General features: G+C 41.4%; 1 pseudogene; it reads right to left on the bottom strand.

Moving 5' to 3' along the window:
- Positions 1 to 542: 542 nt before the first annotated feature.
- LOC150081142 (alpha-enolase pseudogene) overlaps positions 543 to 8,667 on the bottom strand; it is a 30,172-nt pseudogene continuing 22,047 nt past the window's right edge.

Genomic DNA, 8,667 nt, shown 5'->3' with positions numbered 1-8,667 from the left:
AGCTGTGAGACGAGAGGTGGCGGTTCTTTTTGGGTGAGGGTTGTACACAGGGGACGTTGGTTATCTGTTGACACGATATTTAGTACAAAAAGTATAGAAGAACAAAATATAGAAGAAAAGGATGAGAGCTGCTGTTCATGCTTTAGTTGGTCCTTGTGGATGTTTCAGGATTAATTCCGATTTTTGGTCACCTCACTGCAGTTCTTCCTACAGAAATGTTGCTATAAATCTGGAACCATCTACGATACCACAGTCCCTCCTCCCCTTCAAACAGAAATCCGTATACAGTAAATGAAAGGATGCTTAACTGGACAGTTGTAAATGGTTTTTAAAGCTTCCCAAACCAACGAAACATGGAAACGCGCGCTGAAAATTTAGCGTGGGATCTCTTCGTTCAGTAGATTTTTTCACCTGATTCATTTGTTGCATTTATTCTAATCTGTTCACAATATCAGAGGTTTTTACAATAACACTGTCTTAATATAAATAATTTGAATGGCAATGCTCAACGTCTTAACTAAGAATAAAAAGTTTGCAAGTGGCCAAATAACTGCTTGAAGGAAACGCTATATTTGTTAGACATATTTATGTTGGATGTCTGAAGTTTTTGCCTGCAAATTTGGCTTTGCGTCCCAACTCTTCTTCAATGCGAAGTATCTGATTATATTTTGCCAGCTGCTTCTTTTGCTTTTGTCTTCATTAGAGTCCAGCAGTCTTGATTTGCTCTGTACAAAGACCAACAACTAGATCTGCAATAGCAGTATCTTCTGTTTCATGACGATGACATACCGTAGCTCCATATCCATTAGACTTTGCCAGTTGATTGGCTTTTATGGCTTCCGAAACGCTGCCAATCTGATTAACTTTGAGAAGACAATTACATGCTTTTTTTTTCTTTTTTTTTTTGTCCACAGCCTTCTCTTTATTCTCTTTGGATTGGTAACAAGCAAATAAATAATCACCGACAATCCGAATGTCTACAGCAGAAGATAATTTTGTCCAACCGGTCCAATCATCTTGATCAAAAGGATCCTGAATAGAAACAATTGGATACTCTTTGACAAATCCTGTATACATCTCACTCAGAGCATCTGGTTCTAGCATTGACTAGAATCTTCATTAGGATTTTTTAAATCTAAATCACATTTGCCATCCTTGTAGAATTCTGAAGCAGCAGCAGCAACATCCATTCCAATTTCTAATTTTCCAGTATATCCAGCAATATTAATAGCCTCCTTAATTAAATTTAGTGCCTCTTTATCATTTTGTATATCAGGTGCAAATCCACCTTCATCTCCTACACTTGTAGCGAGTCCAAATCTGTGTTTGATAACAATTTTAAGGTGATGATATACTTCACTACCTATTTTCATGGCTTCAGTGAATGATGTGCCACCTGTAGGAACAATCACGAATTTTACTAGTTTATTACCCGCATGACTACCCACATTTATTACATTGAAGGCTGGAACTGGAAGGATTACTTCTGCATTTCCCGCAAGGTCAGCAATATGACGATACAATGGAACACCCTTTTGAGCAGCCCCTGTTTTGCATATTGCTAGTGAAACTCAAAGTTTGGATTTATTTTCTGTTCCATCCATATCTAGCATAAACTGGTCAACTTCAGCTTGCTTAGTGGCATCAAAATTCTTTTGCACAAGTGCAGGGGCAATAACTTGGCTGACATTAGCTGTGGCTTTCTTTACACCTTTACCACGATATGCACCTTTATCATCATTTCTCATTTCTAATGCTTCATAAATTCCTGTTGAAGCACCACTTGGTACAGCAGCTCTAAATAAGTCCTTTTCTGTTGTGACTGTAGGATTACCACGACTGTCAAAGATTTGCCTCGCAGAGACTTTGCAGATAGGATGATCAGGACTTGAAAATGAACTTTACTCTTTTAACAATTATCCAAACTTATATTGCGATAAGACTACAGTGCACTACCAACTTTACTCAGGACAAACTAAAGGTCGTTTCTTAAGGCTTCAGCATTCGAAAGTAGAGTTATATTTGGCCTGTTGTGCCGGGTCGTTTTGTCCGTTATTATGGCTACTGAGTGAAAGGAAGCTGTGGGCTTGGAACTGATCCTTTAAACTTCCCGGGGCTGATGGAACACACGTCGAAAATCTGTTGACGCTGTTTCTTCGACAGTTGGAAACTGAAATGTAAGCATGAAACTAGCAACCACTAGTTAACCTCGAAGACACGATATAAAAATGGTTTGGAGAACGGCACTCAATTGACGCAGAGCTGAAGTGAGTTCAACTTAAGACGCCAACTCTTACCAGCTGAACTTAATTAAAAAAGGCATTCATTTGAATTTGGCTGGTAAATCCTCAGATAACTTCCAATGTAGTTAATCCTAATTGCGAAAGTAATCAGGACACTGAGAGGTTTTATGAACACAATTTCGTACTCAATGTAGTCAGAAAATTTCAAAAACTCATCCGTTTCAGGAGTTTGAAATTTTTGGCCATCGCACGCTATAACGTCGAATAACCTCGAAGACTGTTCCACATTCTGTGCTTCACCAGAATGTCAACTTCGACTGTGAATCGAGTTTTTCCAGGCACTACGTTATCTCCTTGGTAGAAGGTGATGTACAGTCACGGTACAGGTGCCACATCTCTCTCTGATGTGGCATCAGAGAGAGAGAGAGAGAGAAATCTATCTAGTGTACCACTAGAGAGAGAGAGAGAGAGAGAGAGAGAGAGAAACGAAAAAATAAAATTAAAAAATATATAAAATAAAATAACATAGCTACACTTGAGGGAAAAATAAAAATAAAGGAAGAAGCAGAGGGAAAAAAACCCTTTATCTAATTAACTTCAGGCCCAATGCCAGGGGTGTTGACCACTCTATATTATTTTTTTATTATTATCTGTTTATTTCCATAAGGAATAATCTCCTCCTTCCAGCAAACACTTCCGTAGCAAAGTTGTGAAGAGCAGATAAACTTTCAGGGGTCAGGAGTAACTAGTCTAATTGATTTTCAGATATTGGGATGGTGTTCGCTAAACCTTGCCTCAAGTCTTCGTACAGAATACAGTCAAAGAGGAGGTGCCTCCAGTTTTCCTTGGCTTCGCAGTAGCACAGGTCAATCGTGCAGAGGCCTAGTTGGTGCAGTTTTTCATTAAGAGAACCATGTCCAGTAACTAGGAAGGAAGTCTCCATGGTGAGGGAAAGTCAGGATTGGACAGAATTAGAGGATGTAAAGGTGACATAGGAAGGAGTCTTCTAGTAACCACCCCAACATGGGATATATCCCAGCGGGTCTGCCAGATGTTCACTAACTCGTTGTAGCATCTGGCTTTCTCAGCTTTTGTTTCGGTGTCAAGATCAAGCTCGATGTCAAGGAACTTAGAGGGGATGTTGTTTTTAATTCTAAATACTAGTCCTCTGTACGCGGCATACAAATCCAGAGGAAGAGTTCCAGCTATGACCTGGATGGCTGCTATAGATACTGTTCTGCAAACTCTAAGGATAGCTAGTAGCATTGTACGTTGGATGAAATTCAATCTGTCTCTCATCTTGACCAATCCAACTCGGTGAAACCAGGCACCGGCTGCATAGGTGACGATCGGCAGGAAGACTGCTTTATAGTAAAGACGACGCGTCCTCTTGGAATAGCCCCAGTCATTCCTGGAGATAAGAATAATGGAACCAGAGAGCTTCTTGACTTTTGATCTGAGATGGGTGAGGTGTAGCAGGAAGCTCACTTTGTGGTCAATTACTTCTCCGAGAATGGTAGCCTCAGTAACTATGGGTAGCCGGATTCCAGAGATTTTAACCCGTGGTGGATGCCTAAGGTCTAGCTTGTGCTTATAGAGCATCATTTTGGTTTTACTTGGATTAATGCGGAGTTTGTTCAAAGCTGTCCAGGAGGAGAGATCAGACAGGACCAGATTGGCGTATGTTCAATGGCACCCCTAGATTTTCCAGACACAACGATCGTAAGGTCATCGGCAAAGGCTACATGGCTCTCCGCTCCGTTGAGAGCACCAAAGTGTTCTCAAAGGAGCAGGAGAGCCATCCTGTAGAACCATATTCCACACCACAGACCCCAAAACCGACGCCTGGGGGCATCCCGAGAGATAGGCCTGTGGACATATTGATATTTGGATTTTAAGATAACAGTTCTTTCAGAGAAGTAGCTAAGGAAAAGTTGATATAGTTGATGGGAACAGGATGCAGATCTGAGGCGCTCCAAAGCGCTGTCCCACCAGACAGTGTCGAACGCTCCCTCAAAATCGACAGATTGCCAATTAAAACTTGGCCTCGGAGTTTACTATATGTAACACCAGGTCAAAAAGGGCCTCTTCACAGGAGCAGTTGTAAAGTGTAAAGTGTGTTTAGGGTCAAACGGCACAAGGGGTTTCCCCCATCTCCACTTAGTTTACATTGTGGTGTGATACAGTTCACTCTAAAGGCCGGAGATTTAAAAGTATATGGATCTTGAGGTGTGTGATGTCGTGTACCGTTGTTCTTCTGGCCATTTAGCCGCCAGACCCCGGCTGAGGGCCGACGTTGCCCACACTTCGCCCCGTGGAGGCAGACGAGGTATCCAGTAGTTGTAGTTTACTCTGGCAGGTCCTGCCACCTAGTTTCCTGAGATTTCAGTGGCTAGGACCTAAAAAAAAAATAAAATAAAAAAAAAATTACGTTTGCGTGGGTTGATCGCTAGATTGAAAGACTGAAATGTGAGCGAACTTAATTTGGAACTATTAAATTTTGACCTGTGGGGTATACGCTGGCGAGCAGATAGAGAGGGAGAGGAGACTGAAGACTGGGGGGAGAAAGACAGAGGAAATGGGATCAATAGAGGAGACAACCCCATTATAAGTCAGTGGGGCATGCCCATGCCCCACCAGGAGGAAATCTGGGTTGGCGAGTAGGGGAGGAGGCAGGAGGGACAGCCTCCTACAGCCGAGGGAGGGGGAGAGAAAGATGGGTCCAACAAGAGCGCCGGCACCGATTGCCATTATGGCTGGCGTATGCAGAAAGCTCTGTGGTCTCATTGGGCTGGTTGGAATTCAGCTGAGTAGAAAGTCACTCATGAGGCTGCGTCCCGTCCGTGGGAGGTCCACATATCGGGTGTGCACTTTTCGTGGGTTAGGTTCGGTTCGTGTGATTGGTTTCTTATCATGGTTTTTTTTTTTTTTTTTTCTGAGGCAGTTAGTTGTTGGTTTGTATTGTTTGCTGTCATAGGTTATTCATTTCATGGTTGTTGCTGTTGTGGTGGTGGATACGGGAGAGTCCACCTTCTTGTGAAGAGGTCTTGCGCATATTGAGTGAAGGCACGTTAAGTATCTTTTTCAGTTAGTACAGGAGCAGTTGATGGCCACTTTATGGATGACAATGCAAGAGCGTATCGTGCCAGAAGCGTGCAAGAGTGGTTCGGAGAACATGACACGGATTTCCGCCGTCTTCCCTGGACCCCACATTCACTAGATCTCAATCCTATTGAGAATATGTGAGATATGCTGGAGAGAAGCAATTGGGCCACGAAGTCTTCGTCCTTCAGCTCTATTGCAGCTGAGCGATATTTTGCCGGACGAATGGTTAAAATTAGACCAAAACGCATTAAAACATGGATGGAAGCCGCGCCGCACAGTTGCTGTTATTGGAAACAAATATTCGATACTGAATAAAGGATCGTTTTTTTTTTTTTTAGCCAGTGTGTGTTTTTTTTTTCGATAGGAGGAAAGGTTCTTTCGCCTCTCTAAATTCCTTTACTTTGCTAAAAATGTAAAAATTTGCATATAAGTTATGAAAAAATCAAGATGATTTTATCTGAGGGTTTTTTTTTTTGAAAATTCGTGTGTGTAAAGAATTGCAAATAAAACTCTTTTGTTTATTCTGTAAACAACCCTATTTTTTTTTTTTTTTCATTCCTTTCGACGTATGGGTTCAACCGGAGAATATGAAAAAGAATACAAATCGCATTTATTATAAAAATTCATCAAAAATGCTCCTACCTTTTCTGTTTATCTTCAGTGTGGTGACGCAGAGGAACGCGCAGAGGAAAGTAGCAGCGAGATCCGTGTTCATTCCTCCAGGGCTGAAAAAAAATAGATGATCGAATCACTCAATCTTGGTTTATCTGACGTTCTCTCAGCAAATAAGCGACATAAATTTGAGAACAAATCACACGAATCCCTTTGAACTTTTTCGGACCTCACTTTGGCCGTAATCAGTTTTGTGGAAACCCTGTTCCATTAGCTGTAAAACTGTTTAAATATATATATTTTTTTTCAATTTAATTCTATTCAAAAAATATAAATTACAGAGTAAACTCACTGGAGTGAGTTTACTCTGTAATAACGTAGTTCACTTTAAAGAATAATATTATACATCTGTGCATAACTATGCAAACAAATAAACAAATAATTAATGAAAACATCGGACAACCTAATTAGCCAATATTCGTACGCTACAAGTAGATTTTGTCGTAGGAGCGGCAGATGCCCACACTTCCGATGCGTACAAGAATGATGGACAAACCTTTCACAGGAGGGCAGAGATAAAGCGCAGAACGTCTCCCTTAATGCAATGATATTCGAACAGCCGTAATACTGAGGCGACATTCACTGCACCGAAGGCGGCCGCATTCGACGCTGATAATATGGCATTTCTGGTCGCGAGGAGGGTTGTAGTCGTTAATGAATCTGAGGAGAGTTTGTCTGCGAGGATCTGTTTGGTAAGGACCGGCAACGACGTTTTCTCAAATCGCTTCAGTACGGCAAAGCCTTTGAGATTGGACTCGCTTAATAAGAGATGGGCGAGGACTTCGGAGAGTGGCTTGGCTGGAGAGCTATTCAGTTCAATGAGGAACGATGGAGTCTTGAGTATGCCATTGAGGATAGTCAGTCTTGTTATATAATGAATGGCTTAGCCACTTAACCATGAGTTGAGATCCGACATGGGGAAGAAATATCTCTGTAACACCCAGAACCGAATCAGTTTTCGAAGAAGCTTCTTGGATAATGCCATGTCCCCAGGAAGTTGTTGAATGTCACGATCTGTTTGTTTTTGTCCTACTGTCGAAGAACTAACCAACCTGTTTTAATTCCTTTATACAGAAGATGTAGGAGAAGTTCAAAATGTATTTGAGATGTTCTGCATCATACTGTTTAGCTTAATTGGAAAGAAGAACTAAGTATCGACCCCGTGAGACACTTATCTGCGTGAAATATCAATGAAACACTTCACAATATCGAACTCGAAATATTGAGCGTTGAAGCGAGTTTCGAATAAATTACAATAGAAAATCTCGTAATCCCAAGGTGCGAAGTTCTCAAATGACGTAGGGTGTCAAACTTCCAACTGGTATCAGAGGCCTCTTGTATATCGAGACTCACCATTACAAGATGTTTATTTACGACTTCAGCGTTATGAATGCGCGTCTCAACTTTCATCAAAGATGATCCGAATCGAAACTGATCGTTATTCGCGTTGATTTCGGTTTCTAGAATTCACGTAAGTACTATTCTTTCAGGTGTCATACTGAGCCAACTGGTGGGAAAGAATTTTATGAACGCGATAGACGCCTTCCTGGTTTAGTAAAGATTGAAATAATAGAGCGTTGGCGTGAAGTTGGATTAACACATTCGAGAGAGAGAGAGAGAGAGAGACAGAGAGACAGAGAGAGAGAGAGAGAGAGACAGAGAGACAGAGAGAGAGAGAGAGAGATCGAAGACTAATCTAAGTTTGCTAAGGTGAAAAAAAAAAAGAAAAAAAAAAAAGAGCTTTTTAAAACTGAAAACATTGAAAATTCGAGATTTGCAAAATTGATGGCGTAGGTGGGGATAAATGAATCCTCGGAATTTTATTTAGATCAGTCGAATTAAATTGGTGTTTGAAAGGATTCCCAGTAACTTTAATTCGATCACTCAGTTTAAATTGAACACTTTTTTTTTTTTTCTTTTGAGCAACCTCACAAATTACACGCTTGTTTGGACTCTTTTTGCGCCAACCGAAGTTTCGTGGTATCGGACAAAACAAACTGGCATCGAATCTAGTCCCGTTCCTTTTCCAGGTGCGTTAGATATGTGCGTCCGTCCGTCCGCATGAGGAAACGGTGAAGACAATCGGCGCATTTGACTGTTGCGACGTAATTTTATATTTGGGCCTTTCACAAATATTTGTAGAGCTGTTCCAGGTGTTCCAAGTGGGACCAAAACAGTAACAGAGATCCGGAACTGTTACTTTTTAGTTTCCTTCCGCGTGTAATACTCGACTTCCGGTGGATGAAATTTTAGTGGTAGAAAAAAAAGAAAGATGAAAATGTACCCTGCCTCAAAATTGTAGGTACTGGAATTTACTTTTTTTTTTAAAGTTGGAACTTTGTGCAAAAAAAAAAAAAAAAAGAAAGAAAGAAAGAAAGAAAGGATGGTGCGTATTACGGAAGAATAGTCGTCGATATTACGGGACTCGGCTGGGGAGAGTAACATCGACAACGATGCCCGCTGAAAAGAGCACCCCGCTTACGCCGCCTCGTGCGCTAATTGCAACGTCTAATTTTGCCGACTGCACTACTGACCTTCTTATCATTTTTAGCACGATGCTCTGCGTTTCGTAGTTCCCCCGGCCCACTCAAAAGAGCGTCGATGCGCATCGCTGAATCGGCACACAAAGAAAGCGGAGACAATCGGA

This window comes from Mastigoproctus giganteus, chromosome 9 (genome assembly GCF_048544385.1).
Source record: "Mastigoproctus giganteus isolate SK-2022 chromosome 9, ASM4854438v1, whole genome shotgun sequence".
In the NCBI taxonomy this organism is placed as follows: domain Eukaryota; kingdom Metazoa; phylum Arthropoda; class Arachnida; order Uropygi; family Thelyphonidae; genus Mastigoproctus; species Mastigoproctus giganteus.
Note: the sequence above shows the minus strand (reverse complement) of the source record. Positions and strands in the feature narration are given on the sequence as shown.